Source organism: Protopterus annectens, chromosome 6.part1 (assembly GCF_019279795.1).
Source record: "Protopterus annectens isolate FY-2018-M chromosome 6.part1, PAN1.0, whole genome shotgun sequence".
In the NCBI taxonomy this organism is placed as follows: domain Eukaryota; kingdom Metazoa; phylum Chordata; order Ceratodontiformes; family Protopteridae; genus Protopterus; species Protopterus annectens.
In genome coordinates this window covers 206063445-206085548 of record NC_056738.1, presented here as the reverse complement: position 1 = coordinate 206085548, position 22104 = coordinate 206063445, and positions in this window count along the sequence as shown.

Below are 22104 nucleotides of genomic sequence, written 5' to 3'. Positions count from 1 at the left end.
ATAGTCAAGTGACCCAGGAAATTATAGATCCATAAGTCAGACAAACCTCATCTGTAAAGCTATGAAAAGGAACAGTATGGCTTTAATAAACAATGATATAGGTAACTTGTAAATATTGTACATAGTTGTTTGTTTTGACTACCTTAAATCATTTTTCTATTTTATATTAAATATTTTCTGTTTTAGTCTGCTATTTTATTATGAGTTATTTTTATTTTTCCACTTGATGTTTGTTCACATTCTGGACTAAGACTGAAATTGGTCCAATGGGATCAGTGCTCTACCCCAGTTAACAAATTGTATAAATAAAATAAATAAACCTACAAACTCTTGCTTTTTTGTCAAGGACATATCCTACCTACTCAACCTGATTGACTTAGAGAAATTGACTGAAGCAATGGATGAGGGAAAATCAGTACACACCATATATCTGGATATGGCTAAACCATTCAATACTATTCCATGCTCAGGAATTGTTAATAAACTCTCCTAGCTAAAGTTTAATCCCTATGTAACTCAGTGGGTAGCAAATTGACACACAAACAGAACCCAGGAAATTAGAGTGGGTGGCTCCATCTCCTCCAAAAGACCAGTCACCAGTGTGTACCACAGGGCTTTGTCCTTGGGCCACTCCACTTTGGCATTCACTGCTTGGAGGTCATCAAAGCAAATGTGAAGGGCTTATAGCTGACCAATTTTGCTGATGACTGTAAAGTAGGTGCCATTATTAATGCTCCAGAAGACACCAAGATCCTCCAAGAGTTCTTTTCCCAAGAAATAGATGATGTGAACACCATGGACTAAAACTGAACATACTCTGCTACTACCACACTGATAACACACCCCTGAAAATCAATCCATTAGTTAGGGACCTGGGAACCTTTGTAGACAGTGAACTGCCCTTTAATCACCATGCATCAACTATTGTAAGAAAGTTCTTTTTTATTGCACAACTTATTAGTAAGGGTATGGCATTTCGGTCTAGGGATGTGATCATTCCATTCTATTTGGCACTTTTTATACAATTATTGAGTATAATGCCCACTTTGACATGTACCTGTCCAAACATAGGACATAACTTGAATGCCCATAGCATTATCACCAAGAAAATCAAGGGCCTAAAATCATAAGAGTGTCACTGATTATCTCAAAACCTTGTGGATATTCTTGGTATCATGCAGGCTGATGATGGCTGACCTCTGCCTCACATATAAACCCTCAACAGATCCTATCCTCTCAGATATACTGCACATTCACAAGTCCAATAGTGATATAAACACCCACTCAGGAGATCTTAAACTCTTCTGCAACATAAATAAACTTTCTAGAGAGACAGATGTATATCACAGAGAATTCCACTTCTTTGGAAGAGTCTCCCCCTCCGCGTAAAGAAAATACAGTCTTCAAACATAAACTGGACAAATGGATGTGAAACTATAAATTCATCCCTGGAGTAGCACCTTTGTCTCTTATGGAAAGGAGTAACATGTAAATGCTCTGTTGTTCTGGCTTATTTAATATTTAAATTAAAAGAACAAAAATCTTAATGGGAATGCATGATTAGGTTTCTAAAGATGCTCTAGGGTCACTAGTCTAGAAAGAACCTATGAACTACTGCTCTGATAACCTTCCCCACCTCCTTGCTCTTACTCGACTCTCTCCTTTCAGTTGAAAAATGGCTGACCAATAATCAACTACATCTCAATCCTAAAAAAAAAAAAAAAAACTTCTACTCTTACTCCCCAAATCACTACAGCAACACAAAAATACCTTCACAATATCTTCTCTTAATAATACACTTATCTCTGCTGAACCACATACTAAACGTCTGAGTGTAATCAAAGATAACCAAATAAAATTTGACATATATATTCAGCAAGCCATCACAAAGACCTACCAAAAACTTGGTCTCTTATACAGGCATAAATAATACCTCACTATTAACGCCAAACGTTTACTAATGCAGACGTTCCTTCTCCCAACCTTACTTTATGCAGCCCCTATTCTCACCAATATACAATCCAATCTATTAGCTAAACTTGAAACCACCTACAACAAAATAGCCAGATTCACTGCCAACCTTCCCTATCTCTCTTACCACTGCACAGCTTTAAAAAATCTACAATGGCTTGAGCTACATAACTAACTCCTTCTTACCCAACTCCACCTCACACACACTATCTTAAATCAATCCTCCTGCTGTCCAGCCCTCCTCATCACTCCCTACTCTCCTAAACTTAACCTACGCAGCACAGACCTACACCTCTTAGACATCTACAAACCCAATAAAAATATTAGCAAACTTTTATATAGCCACTCCATCGCCAATGCCTGGAACAAACTTCCCCCTTCTCTAAGAACAAATGGCAACTTCCTTAACTTCAAAAACATTCTAAAGTACTTATTTAGTAATTCCTAGACCTGCCCTTGTCCCACTCCTACTTAAACGACTCCCTCTCCTCTTCTCCTTCCCCTCTCAGCTCTCATATTTTACCACAACTACTCATTTAAGTCTTTATGATATTCTATCAAACTTGAAATTATCTCTGGTGGTAATTGTTAGATAGAATCTAACTTTTATATTATATTTTATATACTTAATATGTATCATGGCTGTTTAAACCCTCAGTATTATTCCTGTAATCTAACATGTCCATTTATAAGTTGTATTCTGTTTCTCCTGTGTATATACACTTGTATGTTAATATTGTATGATGTTTTGTTTTTGTGTTTGTTTATCTGTGGAGCTTTTTTCCTTGGGTCTCTGTTGAAAAAGGGCTCTGCTGCCCAGTCAGACTAACCTGGTTAACAAATGTCAAATAAATAAATGAATAAACTACTATTCTTCATAAGCATCTGTTAAAATCTTAGAATAGCACATTAACACTTTTTTTCTTCTTTCTTTCTTTCTCACTTCCGGTTAGCGTAATCACAGCCAGTATGGAGTAGTAACTGCACACAATAGTCATCCCCCTTGATCTTAATATCTTATTCTGTTAACAGTCCCTGCCTTTCTAATAGCACATCACTTCACCGTGAACAGGGCATTATTGCAAATTCTGTTAATCAAAACATCTAACAGTTTGCTTGCTTAGACAAATTGTAAATTATAACTTCCTGTTTTCCTTCTCTGGATTTAACGAATCTTCCTACATATTTCTTGTATTATGATTTATTTTCTCATGAAGTGTCAGAGCAGTCTCTTGAGCTGTTATCTTCTTGGTTGAATGAAAACTGACTTTACTGTAGTGCAAAAGTTTAGTTTAATGGCAATCGAAAACCTGGACTTCTATAGTTAAAGGCTCACACACCCACAACCACACCCACACAACATACTCACTCTGTATCTATGCCTGAGGTGTAGTTATCATACTAAGCATCCAAGCTACACATTTTTTTATTTTCCACACTAGTATTTTTCAAGTGTCTTTTTTAGGCCAATAAGAATGGAATGATTTATTTCCATTTCTAGGCACAAATGCATATTTAAGCACTGTATCTAACATCAGTAACTCCTGCTAGACTGAAAGCTCAAGTAATTGAAAAACCTATTTTGGTCCAGTAAAAGGTATTATGTCATATCTTTGTTCCAGTGTTTTTGTGCTTATAATTAGGAAGTAATATGAGATTAGCACAAACTTGCTTATCCAATGGCCAGAATATCAACTTCCTCAACCACTGGGGTTTATCCAATGATGGGTATCCTTCATTATTACCCAAAAAGGCAGACTCCCCTGTCAGCCCAAACCCTCAGGAATTTACACCATAGAAGTGTGTGCCTCTTGCTCAATGAAACCATCTACCTTTCCTCTTCATAAGAAGAGATACTCGGCTGTTTCAATAGATGACATGTAACAAAGAAACCACCTCACTGAGTCTTACTCCCACTGCCTTAGAGAGCATCAAATAACTTGATGAGAGGCCTGACAACACCAAACCCTGGTCTTCTGTGAAGAAACTACCCTTGTTTGCCACTAGTCAGCATCACCCATTACTTAACAGCGTCATAATATACCAACATACCAGAAAATGTATACAGTACTGCATTTATATACCTCACATAAGTACATTTTACACAGAACATTACCTCTACCCAACTTCTCAGCATGACACAAACCAAATAATTTCTCCCACAAACTCACCAACCCTACAAGTAGAAGTCAGCTCACAGAACTCCATATCAGCCAACATGGGCTTTAATCTGCCCCTCCCAAGTATTTCCACCCACTAAAACAATGAATACTGTGAAGTACAGCATATGTGATTTTTATTAACCATTGTAGCAATATACCCATAGGATCCTAGGGTAATAGGATCAAAAAAGTTACAAGGCAATTAAGTCAGGCCACCACGTACGAATTGCGGGTACCCTGCCAAATGTTGTACCTCTTGCTTCTAATATGCCAAAGCAGCCCAGGCCTGCTATAAATGCGTGGGTGCATATCCAACTGTCAAGACTGTTAACCAGAGCTATTAAGAGTTTGGTGACTTTGGGGATTGCTGGAGAAAGGCTCAAGTTTGGGGCCTTCCCACTGGCAGTTTGTCTGAAAACTGTTGAATTTCACCTGCATTTAAGCTTTGCGTTTGTGAGGATTTCCTCTCAGATAACCAGAGCTGCTCAGAGTTTGGTGACTTTAGCCAGAGATCTGGAGTGCATCTGAAATGAAATCCAAGGCATCCACTGCAAACAACTGAAAAATAAGTATATTTAAAGCCTGCATTGCACTTTGTTAACTGTATTTATTTGAATTACTGTTTCATTTTTGCTGATTGTGTCTGCATTTTTTCTGCACTCAGAAATTCTGTATTACATGAGCTAGATTCAGACTTGCTGAATCTAGACTGTTTGGTATCACTGTGCTCTAAACCAGCTATCTTACATTAAGAGGACCTCCCTGCACCCTTGTGGCAGACGTGTGTAGCTCAGGTTCCAACTGAGTTTGCAACTGCTGGAGAAAGGCTCAGTTGGGAGGTTTCCCATTGGTAGTTTGTCTTAAAACTGTTGAAATGTGCCTGTATTTAAGCCTTGCATTTATGCGTAGCTGGGTCTCGCACAACGGAGGTTAGTGCTGCCTTGCACAAATGCAAGCACCTGGAAACTTAAATTTTCCCTAGTGTCTGTCAGTAGAACCCTCCCAAATCCCCCTGTTGCTCTGCAGGCAACTCACCAGCACACTGAGCAGCTTCACACAGCTCTTCACCCTAAACCGTCAACAGAATAAACACCTCTGTTATTCCTACATCATAAACTGATCTAACTTACCCACTTCCCACAGTACTACAATATAAACTTGCTATTATTGATGGTCACTTTCCCACCATTTCTCTGGCCAGCCTGATTGACTTGGGCATCTTGACACAATGTAGTAATTGCCTGATATATACTGACAACCACTTAATCCTGAAACAAACAAATACCATATGTGAGAGATGTAATTACACTAACAATTTGGAAACAATCTTCTCACATAACAAAAAATAAGACATCAAACAGGTTGTCAGCTCATGCACTTCACCTCTCAAACAAGTTCAGGACACAGCACATAAACCCACATACACGGAAGTACTCACCAGAAGCCTACCAAAATATCAGAGATCTCCTAAGCGCAAATTATTTGCACTCACCTCAACATGTATAGAAACTACTGCACATAACAACATACATATCAGTGTCTCACCAAATAAGCCCCTAAGGCAAAACACCTCAAAAGCTAATGTTTTGGTCATAGGAGACTCCATAGTGAGACACACAGATGTCCCCCTCACCAGGCTGGACAAGGAGAAGGTCACAGTCAGCTGTCTGTTGGATGTCAGGATCCATCAGATCACTCAGGTCACTTAGCAACAAGTACCATTATAGCCCTATCATAGTCCACGTTGGAGTGAATGACTTGAGATGTACCTACAGTACATGGACTATATGAAGGCAGACATGACTGAACTCTCAGATTATGTGTCCCATGCAGGTATGACCCTATCCCTAAGCAGCATTCTACCTTCACCCAGGATAATGTCACAATATAAATACAAAATGATTGACTTCAACAATTGGCTTAGCTTCTGGTGTCATTCCAGGGGGATCCAGTTTTTGCCAGCCTGGGAAGACATGGTTGATAGGCCACACTGCTTTGCCAGAGATGGTCTGTACCTGTCTCTGCTAGGATTTTGGATACTGGCTAAGGTGCTTCCCTCCCCTATAGTGCCTTTTTTAGGCAATGTCAAAATGACAAAATTTCTGACATAGCAAAATCCACTCAAGACAAGCTCAAGATTCTGCTGCTTAATGCTAGGAGTCTAAACACAAAACTGCACTCCCTGGAAGCAATCCTTACCTTGGAAGATGCTGATGTCTGTGCAGTCACTGAAACATGGTTCAAGGCTGTAGAGAGCACCCCGGCTGTGCAAGGCTACAATGCCTTCCATATGTTCAAACCTCAGAATGAGCATGAAAGAACTAAAGGTGGAGGTGTATCCATCTTCATTAAAGCCAAGTACACCTCCAGACTGGTCAAACAGTGTGACTCTTTCAAACTACTACAAGCCCAATTAACTATGGGCAAAACACCTACGACATCACTGCTAGCTATAAGTCTCCCTTTATAAACCAAGAAAAGCACAATGCTTACCTGGCCTTACTGGAGTCACTCGCCATACAATCCAACACCTTAGTCATGGAAAATTTCAATTATCTCTCAATCGACTGGGTAACTTACCCAAGCTCAGACATGCTCGCCCAGAGGTTCTTTGACTTTGTCAATGCATATTCTCTGGAACAGATAGTCTGCACCCCTACAAGGGGCTCTTAATGTCCTTAACACAGTACTCACCAACATGTGTGGTCACTGCACTGCCCCCTGTGTGATACTCTACCTGGTAAGGTCAGACCATAAATCAGTCTCATTCGAAGTAACTATTGGACCCCACCCCCTCAAAGGAGCAAAAAACTAAGGAACTTCTCCAAATCAAACTACAGCTTACTAAACAATGGTATAAAAAGTTTTATACCCCCTGCAATCACAGGCAATAAATGACTCCTATACAGAGATGTACACAAATGCCCTGTGTGATCATATTAGCAACTGTATAGACTCAGCTGTACTTGACCTGATTAAAGCCAGGCCCTCCTGAAAGCAAAAGTCATCTTGGTGAACATCTAGCATAAACAGATTGTATAAAAAAAGAAAGAAAATGATGCCCAAGAGAAAGAGGCAACTGTCTCTGCAGATGAAGAATGCCCTGCACAGAATGAACAAGCAAATCAGACATCTTGTAAAGTCCTTTAAAGTTAATTATGAAGCTAAAATAGCATACCTAGCCAAGAACAATCATAAGACATTGTTTAACAATGTCTGAAATCTAAAAGAGAGTGCCCAGCTATGTAGTGAATTGGTAGTAGATGGTACCACTCACACTATACCGGAGGAAATTGCCAACCTGCTAGCTGACAGATTTGGTGCGAACTTCACCCCCCATTTCCACCGTCCATACTCCAAAGCATACCTGACACCAGTACTCTACCTAGTTTCTCTAGAGATCAAGTCATATCTGCACTCTCCGAGGCCAAAAACACAGCCTCAGTAGGAATAGATAACATCCCAGATTGCTTACTAAGCAATCTAAAACAGGTCCTAGCTGAACCACTTGCCATTCTCTTTAACCACAGCCTGAGAACTGGCTTTGTACCAGCAGAATGGAGAAGAGCTATAGTAATCCCCTTGCATAAGGGGAGCCATCAACCAACCCTCGGAACTATAGACCCATAAGTCTAACCAGCCTCATCTGCAAGACCATGGAAAGGATCATCATGGATCTTATCAACATGGACATAGGCGACCTTCAAACAATAGACCCAACCTAGTTTGACTTCATTAAGGGTAAATTGTGCTTACTGAACCTATTAGACTTCTTTGAGAAAGTCACCAAAGCCTTTGACACAATCCCCCACTTGGGTATCATTGAAAAACTCTCCCAGCTAGATGTTAATCTTTACATCACTAGATGGGTAGCTGATTAGCTCACCAACAGAACACATGCCATCGAAGTTGATGACTTCATCTCTACCAGTAGACCCATCCCCAATGGCATACCACAAGGATCTGTACTGGGCCCTTTACTATTTGGAATCTATTGTCAGAAGTCCAGGCTAAAGTAGGTGGTCTTTGGCTTACTAAGTTCACTGATGATTGTAAACTAGGTGCAATCATTGAATCCCCCAGTGATGTTAACATATTACAGGAGGGGCTAACACAAACAAATGACAGGTGCAAAAGTCACGGTATAAAACTAAATGCAAAAAAGTGCATTATTATCCCATCTGGCAAAGCAAAATTACTCACTAATTACAATACTGACAGCACCCCTAGTGGTGCAAGATCTGGGAACATAGGTCAATAGCAATCTGAACTTTGACCACCAGGTTTCCACAGTGGTAAGGAAAGCATTCTACATTGCGCATCTCATAAGTAAAGGCATCGCATCTAGGTCTAAAGATGTTATAACCCTACTTTACTCTACCCTAATCAGAGCATTAATAGAGTGCAATGCTCCCTTCTACAAGTATCTCACCAGACAACTGCAGCAACTGGAGAGACCACAAAGGTTTCTCACTAAGAAGATACAAGGCCTCCAAACCATGACCTACATGGACAGACTGAAAGCCCTGTCACCGTACTCTGTATCATATAGGCTACTGAGAGGCAACTTGTGCCTGGTCTACAGGGCAGTCTCTGACCCCAACCTGATGGAAATGCTGCAAATCTGCAAATCAAATGAAACTAGAGTCACTCGCTCTAGGGATCTCAACCTTGCCAGTGACATTAACAGAATATGCTGGAGAGACAGGTATGTCTCCCAGAGATTGCTGCTGCTCTGCAATAAACTTCCAATTCATGTGAAGCTGACCTCCTCCCTGACCGTATTCAAGCACAGCCTGCTCAAATGGATGGGTGGCCACAAATTCACCCTGGGGTGGCACCCATGTCCCTCATGGACAGGGGTAGTCATGCTGATCTGTAAAGTATGTCCTTCTAACTAAGGACAATTGGAGAAACCTGGGATTAACATGGCTAGGCTTATAAAGGCTCTACAGCAGCTAGCCTAGTAGCCTCCTCCAGACCTATGAAAGATATTAAGGTGTTACTTTGTTCAACATGTACAAGCAGTTAATTCCACAGAAAAGGAAGAACAAATCTGAGCTGGAAACTATATCCAGAATAAAAAAAAACTTTGAATTCACTTACAAATGGCTGGTGGCACAAGTTTCAGGTTTCAGCTGCACCCTTCTGTCATCAGGATTCACAAATGTAGTTCAAGTGTCTTTCAGCAACACTTACAGTGAAGGCAGGCACCTTTTATTAATTTAACATATGCACTACAACACTCTTCCCCACATATATCTTTATATTGTGCACACTTGGATGGAGCAGAGGCTGGAAAAACTGGCATATTGTAAATCTTCCTACCCCCACACACACACACACACACACACACACACACACACACACCATCTCCTGAAGATGCAGCCTTGTGACCACTATATGCTGACTTATTTTTGTTTGTTAACCAAGAAAGTTCAATTAGGCAAAGCCCATTTTAAGCAAAGGCCTGGGAAAAAAACTGCAGCAGATAGAATTAAGATAATCATGACAAATCAATTATTTTACCAAGCTATATTACATAAATAGGTTTTCAGAGATCTAGATACAAACACGAAACTGTTCTATAGTTACACCATACAAAAATAAAGCTGGTATTTCCTCTATGTTGACATTAAACATGATATTAACAAAACATTTAGTATGCAAGCATGTGTAGGTATAATGAGCAAAGTAATACAGAAGTTTAATTATCAGCTGTCTGGAATGCACCACAGGTACAAGATTTTGCCTTGGAAATCTGTGTGTCTGCTATATAATGTAGAGGAAGCCCATGGGGAAAGCTCAGTAGCCTTTGTGAGGTACTTCTACACAGTCTGAGCACCTGGCATTCTCAGCCTAAGGCAAGCCAAAGAACACCAAGCTATACCATCTGGAATAACCCTCTAGTTCCTCCACTTTCTTCTCAAATCACTTTACAATAGCCACCAGTACTTCATCTCCTAACTCCAAATTTCCAGCCTTTCTTCCATCAAGACTACTCTAATGACAGTGACCCTCACTTCTCAGTTCAGATCAATCATACCTTTCTTCATTTTCACCATAACTTAAAATAGAAAACAAGTACTGAACCAACACGCCTGGGCAAAAAAACTCTATTTATTTAACAAAGTAAAAAGTAGTAAAAGTGAGCGTTTTCACAATAACACTATCGCTTTTTCAGGCTAGTAAGCAAGTAAAAACACATGAGTTTAAAAAGACAGCACGCCTGCTTAAACATTAATGTTGTCTTTAATTTTGTGGGGGGTTTTGTATTTATAACAACTGCTGCATTGCTTGTGTGTACCTTTTAGTTAATTCATGAGATTTGCATATGACAACTGATTGGTGTTGACCAGCCGTGTTGGTTCTTAAGTTTGTACAGTTTTCCTGTACCGTACCTCTCACCTGTTACTGTGTATTTTTGTTTTTTGTGGATTCATTTTCACCATGTCTGTGCTGACAAACAACACACGATAGATAAGTGCTGCCACTTTGGATACAAAGAGATACCTGGATTGTGGAGATGCTTACATGAGTTTTTAATTCTTTAGCTAGTCAAACATAAGTGACATGAATGTTACCTGATGACCTAGTCTACTCTGATGTAAGGAAGCAGGCTTGTCAAGTCTAAGGAAAGGTATAGGACATGCAATAGTAGATTATATATTGACTGAATGAGAATTATCAGCATCCATAATATTGCACTTCATCATAGCTAATGATCAGAGAAGTAGTGAGACTGCTTTTTGCACCTTCTATCAGAACAACTACCAAACAGATTATGGCAAAAATTCTTGTGCTAGCAACTGTAACTAAGGAAAAGTGGAAAAACAACTGTAATTTCACCCATTAGCATCCATTAAAGTCCGTGCCTGACAAGTAATTGGACTACCCATTTTAAAATTCTGTAATGCAACTATTTCACTCTTCCCAACCAAAGCAACTGATAAAAAAACTCAAATTACTTAAATTCACCCCAATGCCAATCCACACTATATTCTCCTACATTTACCATGCCTTTCAAACCTTATTAAAATCTCTGTGCTTTACACATCCTCCTTCTCTCCTAAGCATTGTCACAGTCTCTCTCTGGCTTCTACTTAGTCAAACCGCTTGTGCATACTTCAGGTGGATAACTGTATGCTTTCTACCACATTTCCTAGCCACTGCTTTATAAGTTAGCCTAGTATCCACCGAATCCACATCGCTCAGCTTCCTTCTTTCTATGACATATCTGTATACATCAGAAATCCTCACCCCTTTCCTTCGACTTGCTATAAGTGTCTCCTTACCATTTCTCACCCCATTACCTTGCCACTCAAATTTGTCATATATCAGTTGCCATTGCTTTATCCTTCTATTCCTTGATCAAAAGGAAATATATTTACCCACATTCATAACATACAGCAAGTACTATCACCCTAGCTACATTAATTCTTCCCAGTGGCTTCATTGCCCTCCTACAGAACCTGTATAATAACCTTGTGATCACACACAAACTTTGCTTTACATACCTACTTTTTGATTTTTTTCTAGTGCCAGAAATACATTCAGGCCTGCTTATCCAGTCTGTATTGTCAGCTTCAGAAGGGTGCAACCTGATGCTAACGTGCACAGCCACTGGAATCACCCCAGATTTTTTTCCAGATGGAACTGGAACCCTGGGGGCTCTCAGAAAACTCCAAATTCCCCTAATGCCATCAAAAATTGAAACTCCACATCCTTCAAAAGGGCCGTACAAGCATCTACAAACAAGAATAAAGAACTCCTTCTCCCTGACTCACCACTGTCGCCCAGCATTCTTCTCACCTTCCTCGTGAAAACCCCCATTGTAACTCTATTCAACATCACCCCATTCAGTGCAATCCACAGTCCTACTTTTACATATATTGCCTTACTTCTCTTGCTGAATACCTGAAAACACTGCTTGCTCCAGAACTTTAAACATAAACTCCCACCATACTATGTCTTTCATTATATCACACAAAGCTACCTTGTCCAGTTATACCTAGACCTATGTTCCCACTCAATAAAATCAATGTATCTCAAGTCTCACAAAAATGACCTGCCGTTAATAAAGCCCTGCTGCACCTTGTTACCAAAAACAAATTCCCTTGTCCATTCTCTTCTCAGCACCCTTGCAAATATCTTAACAATTGCATTTATCAGGCAGATCAAATAGCAACCAGGTGGGGTCTCCAAATTCTCCTTACCCTTGGGTGATACAGTCAGTATTACCTTCTGCAGTGAAGCCTGCAGCAGCTGAGCTTCTAAATCTGTCTGGAAGACTTGGTGCAAACGGAAAGCCATTCTGCCCCCCCCCCCCAAACACATTATAAAAGCATGTAGGAAACCTGGCTGGGTCAAATGCCTTCCCTTGAATGACAAATTTATGCCATTACCTCTTCTACTCCCACTCCCTGCTTTGACTTTCTCCTTTCACTGTCTGTCATCTTTGGCTCATCCTAAATCTGCTTCTCCCTCACCCATCTGCCCCCATTTTTTATTTTCTTACCTGACCAGTAGAGTTCTTGACAGATCCCTTAAAATGTTCTCTTCTGCTTGAAACATCCTGTCTTCTCAACTGTTATCACTGCATCTTATCCCTTGACCTCCAGGCAAGCATCCAATCACCATTATCTCTAACCTAGCACAGTACCCTCCTTTTCCCTAGATTTGCTGCTACTCTTCTTATACGGATTTCCCTTAACTGCCCTTTAATCTCTAATATTCACCTGAACCTGCATTTCTGTGGTAGTCCTCCCTTTTCTTTCTTTCTGCAACTTTACAGTCTCCTTCCTCAGCAACTCCATTTACCCCATTCTTTTCGATCTGCCCTGCTTTATACATATTCCCACCATGTCTTTGCCAGCCTCCAAACACCTGCCTTTCCTTTTCTCCTACATAATCTATTCAAAACCTTAATCTCTTTACCCAGACGCCATTCATAACAACAGGTTCCACTTCCATCAATGCTGCCATGTGAACCAAACATACGAACGGTCTAACATATTTCCACGCCATTCATAACAACAGGTTCCACTTCCATCAATGCTGCCATGTGAACCAAACATACGAACGGTCTAACATATTTCCACGCCATTCATAACAACAGGTTCCACTTCCATCAATGCTGCCATGTGAACCAAACATACGAACGGTCTAACATATTTCCACGCCATTCATAACAACAGGTTCCACTTCCATCAATGCTGCCATGTGAACCAAACATACGAACGGTCTAACATATTTCCACGCCATTCATAACAACAGGTTCCACTTCCATCAATGCTGCCATGTGAACCAAACATACGAACGGTCTAACATATTTCCACGCCATTCATAACAACAGGTTCCACTTCCATCAATGCTGCCATGTGAACCAAACATACGAACGGTCTAACATATTTCCACGCCATAAATAACAACAGGTTCCACTTCCATCAATGCTGCCATGTGAACCAAACATACGAACGGTCTAACATATTTCCTTCTCCTATGTCCATTACCATTGTCACCATCTCCACCAGAAGCCTGATCATGAGGACATAGCCCAAGTGATTAAACAAAACCAGCCATGGGAAAATCCTCATATACCCACACCCACACGTTGGTTACTGCAATTATACAATTACAGTATTTAAGAAACAAATTGCTTACCTTTATTAAATAATGTCTTTGTATGACAGGGTAGTAGTGTTCCTCTGCATTGTTTCCTGTTCTTTCGTGTTTGGTGATGTACTGCACATGCATTATATTCAAATGCTTGCACAGTATATCAGGGCTATTCAATAGAAGCAATGGAGAAAAGAGAATCTTTGCTGCTTTTTTTTTTTTTAACTACAGAAATCGGAAAGCTCAGAGTTATGAAGTCTGCTGAGACACAGGAGAATTACAAAGAAAATCTGGTACATTTCTTATGTTTTGCAAAACGTACCTGATTTTACTTGTATTTGGTCTGCCCTCCATACAGACCTGTCAACATCTTAGCTCAGAAAATGTGTACAAAGCCTTAAATAATGGGGCAGAGGGTCCAAAATAGGGACAGATTGTAAATGCTGTTCTAATAAAATTAGAAAGCTGCTAGAATAACAATATTTGTGTTAGCATGCATTTTCTGAAGGACAGATTGTAAATGGTGCACTTATAAACTTAGAAAGCTGCTAGAATAACAGGATATGTGTTAGCATGGACTGTCTGAAGGATATGGAGTCTGAAACTCAGGTGCATGTCATTTTGTGACTCCTCGGTGATTTATCAGAAAACCACAAATTGTATGAGGAGCAAGGCAAAATATGAGGCAAAAATCTGGACATTTTGTGAAAAAAAATTGAACAGTTGACATGCATGTAGCATATACGAATATAAAAAAGTCTGGCTGATCAATGGTACTTTAGCAGCCAGACTTTTTTCTATTGGTATATGCTGGAGTTACAACAGGCATGCTGATTGGTCTGTCCAGTAGTGTGTTTGTTTTTGAATAACAATGACCTATCATTGTATAATACAGAATCAACACCCTCATGACATTTCACCTTCAGAGACGACCCCTGTGTGACCATCAGAACCCTCTAGTCCCAAAGTAAAATGTCCCACTGCCCTCAAGTTCTCATCTTTACTGAGTATCCTGTGCCATTAAAGATTCTACAGCAAACCTAGCTTCCAGTATCTCCACTACCCTGCCTCCCCTTGAGTTCACTCATACAACAATTTCAGTAATCATTTAGCACGCATACATTTATATGAGAGCAATCATTTATAAATTAAATGGAATACATGCATATGGTCTAAGACATCACCTCCAAATGTAACATTCTCCGAACCTAAATGTCGAAACTCACACTAGTGAACGGCCAGAATGTCGAGCGTAACATCGAATTTGACATTTCTGGTCGCTCAACCACCACAACAAGTGCTGCCATGAAGAAGAAGGGGGGATATTAGCCTGGCTGGTGTTCGGCGTTGAAGGATTCGGTGTTTGAAAATTTGATATTCTGAAAACTGGGGTCACTGCCTTCGAAGTTTAGGATATCAGGCAGCTCATGTTCGCCTAAATGCGTGCATACCAAATTAAACACTCACACAAAAAAAAAAACAGCAGCCCACTTTTACAAGTCACTGAGTAGATAAGTGTCCATAATTCTAGTCTCAAGCTGGAGACAGTAAAAACCTCATTAAGAGTTCCTGCTTAGTTCACTGCAATTTATAAACATTGCATGACAATGTTCCTTTTGTTTTTCTCCACAGCTGTTTCTGTAATCCATCTTCATACATTCTTCTTCATACACTCATCTTGACTGCTCACTCACAGGTTCACTTATCATCCTCCTCCAAATTATTTCCAGTACAAAGCATGAAATAAATGCAAAGGACAAAGCACACATTACTCCCTTGTACCTCAAGGGACCATGCACTAACCATTCATTGTTTCATACCTTTCGTCTTACAAAACACTTCAATAGTGGTGTTATCCAGGTCACTGCCAAGATATAATTTGGTGTACATTCCCACCCTTTTGGACACCTTCATCAGCATCAGCCTGTTACTCTCAGTAATCAGGATTACCACCACCATTCCTTTCACCTTCTTGCCACCCCTTTCCACTTTAAGGTTGTAAAGGAATCTAGGTCTTCCCGCCTCTTCTGTCTCTGTTCTGACTTGACAGTGATCCCTTAATGCCTCCTGCTGGCCCCTGCATCTTCAGCCTGACCTTATACACTTCTGTTCATGGCCTCCACTCTAGATTCCTCCAGCTCACTAGGATCCTCCAAGCTTTGCTTGCTTCTTCTTTACAGTTCTTCTGTCCAGCATGCTCGGCACTACTCCTTATCTATCCTGTCTTCCTTTTTTGTCTAGAGAAGGAAACAGGGGTTCACCCAATATCCTCAGCAGTGCTAACAGAGCTTCTGATGGAGTGCACAACTGCAGATGTTGCCATGAGGTTCTAATAATATGAAGATGAACATCTTTGCCAAAGCCCCCACCTGCCTCCTTAGGGTCTCATCAAACTGCTGTCATTTGCTATATGCTGCTACTGCACAATATTTGGCAGGTATAATTATTACCTGCTCTGGTAATAAGTCATTATTTCAGCCACCTATCTGAGTATCCATGTCAGGCCATTATCTCAGCCACCTACCTGAGTACCCATGCTTCAGTTGTATGTGAACACATAGTGCAACATTCTTGAGCCGATCAAGATCCCCATCCATTGTTTTCATACTTTGAGCTCGGTTAGGCATGATATCCAGCCATTTGGCTGCTTATCTAAACCAGAAAAAAAACTTTCTAAACAGATTATATCAGTTTTCTCTATTCCTAATACTACTGTGTAATGTTGCCCACCTCAAGTGCTTTTATTTTCCACTAGCCTCCATCCTAGCATTGCTGAAGTGACCCAGTTCTACTACTTGTTGATTCATTTTAAGTTATTTTCCCTCCTATTTCATCATCTTCTAGTTTGTGGTACAATATCTTGCCCTCCTTCAACTCCACCATGTTCATGGCAATCCTTCTGACTATCCTGAGAATCATTTTAATTTGTCATCACCCATATCTATTGCAATCATTACACACACAGCCACACTTATGGGTTGGTGATTTTATGATTATCTCCACTCTTCAACACTTAAATTCACATGTAACTTCACATCAGAACTGATATACTACACTGCCATCTCATAAAGATTCCATACACCCTTTCAGACTCTTCTAATATATATATATATATATTTGTTTATAGTTGTGGTGTGTCTTTGTGCGTGCGTGAGTGTATGCATGTGTGCGTGTGCGTGTTGTGTTGTGTTACACAGGAATGCACATATGCTGTTATTGCCTTGCATTGAGTCACAACTCATAAAGTTTTATGGCTGTTGTACTGTGCAACAGCAACTTCCAGCCATCAGGAACTAAAGGGCAGACTCTACATTTCTAATTAGGTACATGGCAGCATTCCGCTCAACTATACAGATTTTCACAGAATGTCCAGATTTTTGCCTCTTATTTTTGGTCTGTTTTTCATAAAATTGTGGTTTTCTGGGAAATTTGTGGCAAATTATTAAGACTGAAGTTAAAAAATAATGGCAGATATTTGAATTTCAGACTTCAAACATTTGGGTCTTTGTCCCACTTTTATTAATGGCTTTGTCTAGATTTCTTGCTCTCAGAGGTTGAGAGGTATGCATGATGGCAGATTAAAGTATTGGAATGCTGATTTATTATTTATGCATCTCATGAACTGTAGCCATACTGCTATGTTATTACATCATAAAGATTTTTACTTATTGAGACATGTTAATTTAAATATGATGACAATATATAACCAAGTAAGAAATCTAACATACTTTAAAAAAGAAGCCTTCATATCCTCTCTTCAAATTTCCAGTTGTAATACATTAAAAACATTGTGCCTTGATGATGTCATAAGCCACTTTAACAACACCTTCTTTAACATCATAAATGAAATGGTACCAGTTAGAACTAGTAGAGTAAAATCAGCTGCAGCTCCCTGGCAACAAGGAATACCAGACAGTTACATAAACAAAGAGAAAAACGTGTAAATAATGGCACATAAATAAATCATTCCAAACCTTAAACATCTCAGAAAACTAACCAAAAACAGAACAAAAAGGATAAACAGTCCTACTATTTTAGCATGCAACAGAAACACTAAAACAATCACCAACCTATTTTGGCCCTCCATAAAAAAGCTCCTCCAGCCTGGTCAGATGGCCACTCCTACCCCTACAACCATTAACAACAATGACACTATAGCAATGCAATTAATTTTCGACTTCTCTAACTCTGTTCCATCACTACTGAAACAAAACTCACAAAACTCTTCCTCCACCACAGAGCTACTAAATAACACCACCAATGGGCTTTCCTTTAAAACTGTACAAAAATAAAAAGCACGTTGCAAGCCAAAACCAGCTACTCTAGCAGCTGAAACTACGTGCTGAATATCTAAAAGTAGTAGCAGACATTCTTGCCTATGCTATGTCTATCCTGATAAATAACAGAAAACCACATTCTGGTCATATGGAAAATGTCCTGCATAATTTCCTTACACAAAAACCTATAGCAGTCCTATCCACCTGATCAAAATACTAGAAAAACACATCCATAACCAAATCATTCAGCATCTCACCAACAAGAACCTCCTAACCAATACACAGCATAGATCCCATCCCAGTCACAGTACTACAACCTTCACCTAGAGTTTTACCAATATTATCAACCAAAATAGAAATAAAGGCAACTTGGTCTCATCTCTCTTCACCAACATGTTTAAAGCTTTTGACACTGCTTCCCTTCAGGAACTATCCACCCTCGGTCTTAGTCATTCATCCCTGACATGGTGCCATAGCTACCTATCTAGTAGACAACAAGTTGTTAAATGGGAACAGGAATTTTCCCCATTCTTACCAGTCACTATGGAAGTACAACAAGGACTTGATTTTAGTATGACTCCTATCTGATATCTTTATAAATAAATTAGATACAGCAACCATTCTTGCTAACTCTCATCTGTTCTGCACCAACCCATCAAAAACTTCAGGAAATCATCTAACTTTCATTCACTGCAAAAAAATGAAATAAACAAACTGGTAAAAAACAAAAAATGGCAATGGACATAGGACACTCAAACGAAAATCCAGATCAGGAGTTTAATAAAATGCATCATGTTAGCACTTTCGTACAGGACAATGCCTGTACTTCTTCAGACAAAAGTCATCAGAAACAAAATCACTTAAATACCTTCACCCAAAGAGTATCCCCACCTTACAAGAGTCACATGATTAATTAATAAACAAATAGGTAATAGATAAATGAGTTAATTTATAAACTGATAACCTAGTAAAACTAATAAACATAAAGCCTTAGCAATGAAAAAATCTAAACTGAAAATACCTGAGGGGTAAAAAATGAATGGGTTAAGGACCTGGTGTTACCCCCACAGGTCTTATTCCAGATTCCCCATTCCCTGAGGAGATAATGAAGTTATTCAACAAGCAGGAGATACAACTTATGGAATGCGTTATCATCCACTATAATGAGCAGATTAAGAGCTTGAGATGAAATACATGAATTGGATGCAGCGGTTAAATCTGATACGGATTTCAATAGATATAAGTATGACTACGAACTTATTTTTTCAAGTATTGATGCTCAATTAATTAAACCAAGGGCTACAAAAATCAAGAAAATGAATAGGGATGAATTGGACTATAATAGGGGAGCTGCATACCCGCTCCCTCCTGGTTCACAGCAATGGGGAGGGCTTTCTACTGCAACCAGTCCAAACGAGGAAAGCATTCATGATGCGGAGATGTCGGGGGGATATGATGTATCTCGCCATAACTCTGTTGCTGAGCAAGCTAACACTCCATTAGTAACTGAAGGCCCTCGCCGCAGTGAGAGACTGCAAAATAGCAAAATCAATTCTAATTCTACTAATAATGGCTCCTATCAATATCCTGACTGGTCCGATAATGTACAAAATTTTCTGAGGGATTCCAACACCGCTCAACAGAACCTGGCATGCCAAAAACAACAAGAAGAGGAACTGGAGGAACCAACCACAAACACAACAATAACAAACAGCTTTTCCACCTCTTTTGGTGAGTGTAATGATAACTGTTTGGACCATGATTCATTCACTTTCACCTCTGAGGAAGATTGTCATTTGAACATCATTTTCAATAGTACCAATGACTTTAAAGTATTTAACAATTCTTCATTTTCTGTTAGCAATGAGTTAGCTGATGTGTTGGCAAGAGGCTTAACCTTTTTACCCTCTAGAAACTTAGATTTGGCAAAAACTATAATTGATTTAAAGTTATTCACAAGGAAACTTAACTTGATGCTAGTTTTGGGTATGAATTCCACCAATGCTCCATCTGACAGGAATATGTTTTATGTAAATAGCACATTTAACCCTGTGTTACATCTAACATTGATTGCATTTGAGCATATTTGTGAATTTGACTTAAGGAATTTGAGATTATTTAGAAATGTATCTGACACCAATAAATTAAGCACTGATGAAAGAATGTTACTAACAGGACTGATAAATAGTGACTTGAGGATATCCCAGCCTAATAAAGACGGAGGTATTATCGTTATGGATAATGATTTGTATAAAGCCAAAATGGGTTTGATGTTAGATACTGTTCATTACAAGCTTGTTTCTTTGAATGAACTCCATGGTGCTTATAGGAAAATCAGGGGATTCTTAAATGATTTATTTATTGAAGCGCATATTTCGCTTGATATTTTTAATTTTCTTACAGTTCCAGCACCACAAATTCCTGTTATTTTCGGAATCCCCAAGATTCACAGAGATTTATATAACCCTCTCTTGCATCCAATAGTCAATGGGCACAATTCTATAACATATCCCATGGCCAAGTTTGTTGATAGTATACTCATACGCTTCTTGGTTAATGAACCCCAACTATGTAAAGTCTTTCTTAGCCAATGTGAATGACTTGATATTCATGGAGAACTATAACTTCACTACTGTGGATGTGAAAGATTTATATATGGTGATCCCACATGATCTGGGTATAGACTGGGTCAGTCAGCTCCTAGTGGGGAAAAGTATTGATAATGATGAGTCATATTTAGTTCAGGAATTTCTGGACTTAATACTCACCAATAACTTTTTTCTATTTGATGATTCTTATTATGTGCAAATCAAAGCTGTTGCTATGGGATCACCATGTGGGGCTAGTTTCTCCAATCTTGTAATGGACTTTTGAGGGAAAGAATTTACACTGAAAAATAATCCTTTTTTGGAATACATTTACTTTTACACCCATTACCTGGATGATATTTTTATCATCTTTAAAGGTAATAAGACTGTATTTACAGACCTCATTAATTACATGAATAACACTATGGATTTCTTAAGATTTACTAGTGATTTCCACAAGGAATGTATTTCTTATCTGGACATATGTTTGGGTAAGGACCATACTCGACAGTGTTATGTGGCCACTATTTATAGGAAGGAAACATACTCCAATTCCTTCCTACGTTATTCCAGCTCCCACCCAGACCATCAGAAAAAAATCTGTTGTCAAAGGACAACTTGTCCGAGCTGCTAGAATGGTCTCTAATTTTGATGAATTTTTGGTGGAATGTCAATTGCTAAAGGACATGTTCATGAAGCATGGCTACCCACAGGAGTTATTAGATGACATTCTAACAGACGTAACCTCTAAAAGGTCTGCTGGTTACTTTAACGCAATCTTAAATTATTCCCAGGTAGGACAAGTGGAGGTTGTGGATACAATTTGCAAACAATCTGGTAGTGTATATATGAATTTGACTACAGATTTCACTTCCACCTTTATCACCCCCTTTAGTAAGGAGGCCTATCTAATAAAACACATTCTGTGTAAAAATTGGGATTTAATTATAGCTGTCGAGAATGTGAGGAATAATTTGCCTACTAAACCAGTGCTCATTTTCAAGAGGACAAAATCTGAAATCTGTATTGGAAACTAAAAGGGTTACTAATTCAAGAGTAATGGGCATGTTTAGATGTGAGGCATGCCCCTATTGCAGGTTTATAAATACAGGACTTTTTTCACCGTCAGAGATTTAAGGTTTTCCTGCAATGACAGGTTTAATTGTAACTCAAGAAGCATAATTTATTTGGCTAAGTGTAAAGTATTCTATATAGAAAAGACGGACAGGAGACTTAGGGACAGGTTGTATGTATTAATTGATCATGTGACTCTTGAAAGGTGGGGTTACTGTTTGGGTGAAGGTATTTAAGTGATTTTGTTTCTGATGACTTTTGTCTGAAGAAGTACAGGCATTGTCCTGTATGGAAGCACTAACATGATGCATTTTATTAAACTCCTGATTTGGATTTTTGTTTGAGTGTCCTACGTCCATTGCCATTTTTTTGTTTTTCTCATTCACTTCAATCAAATCCTGGGTAACTGACTCC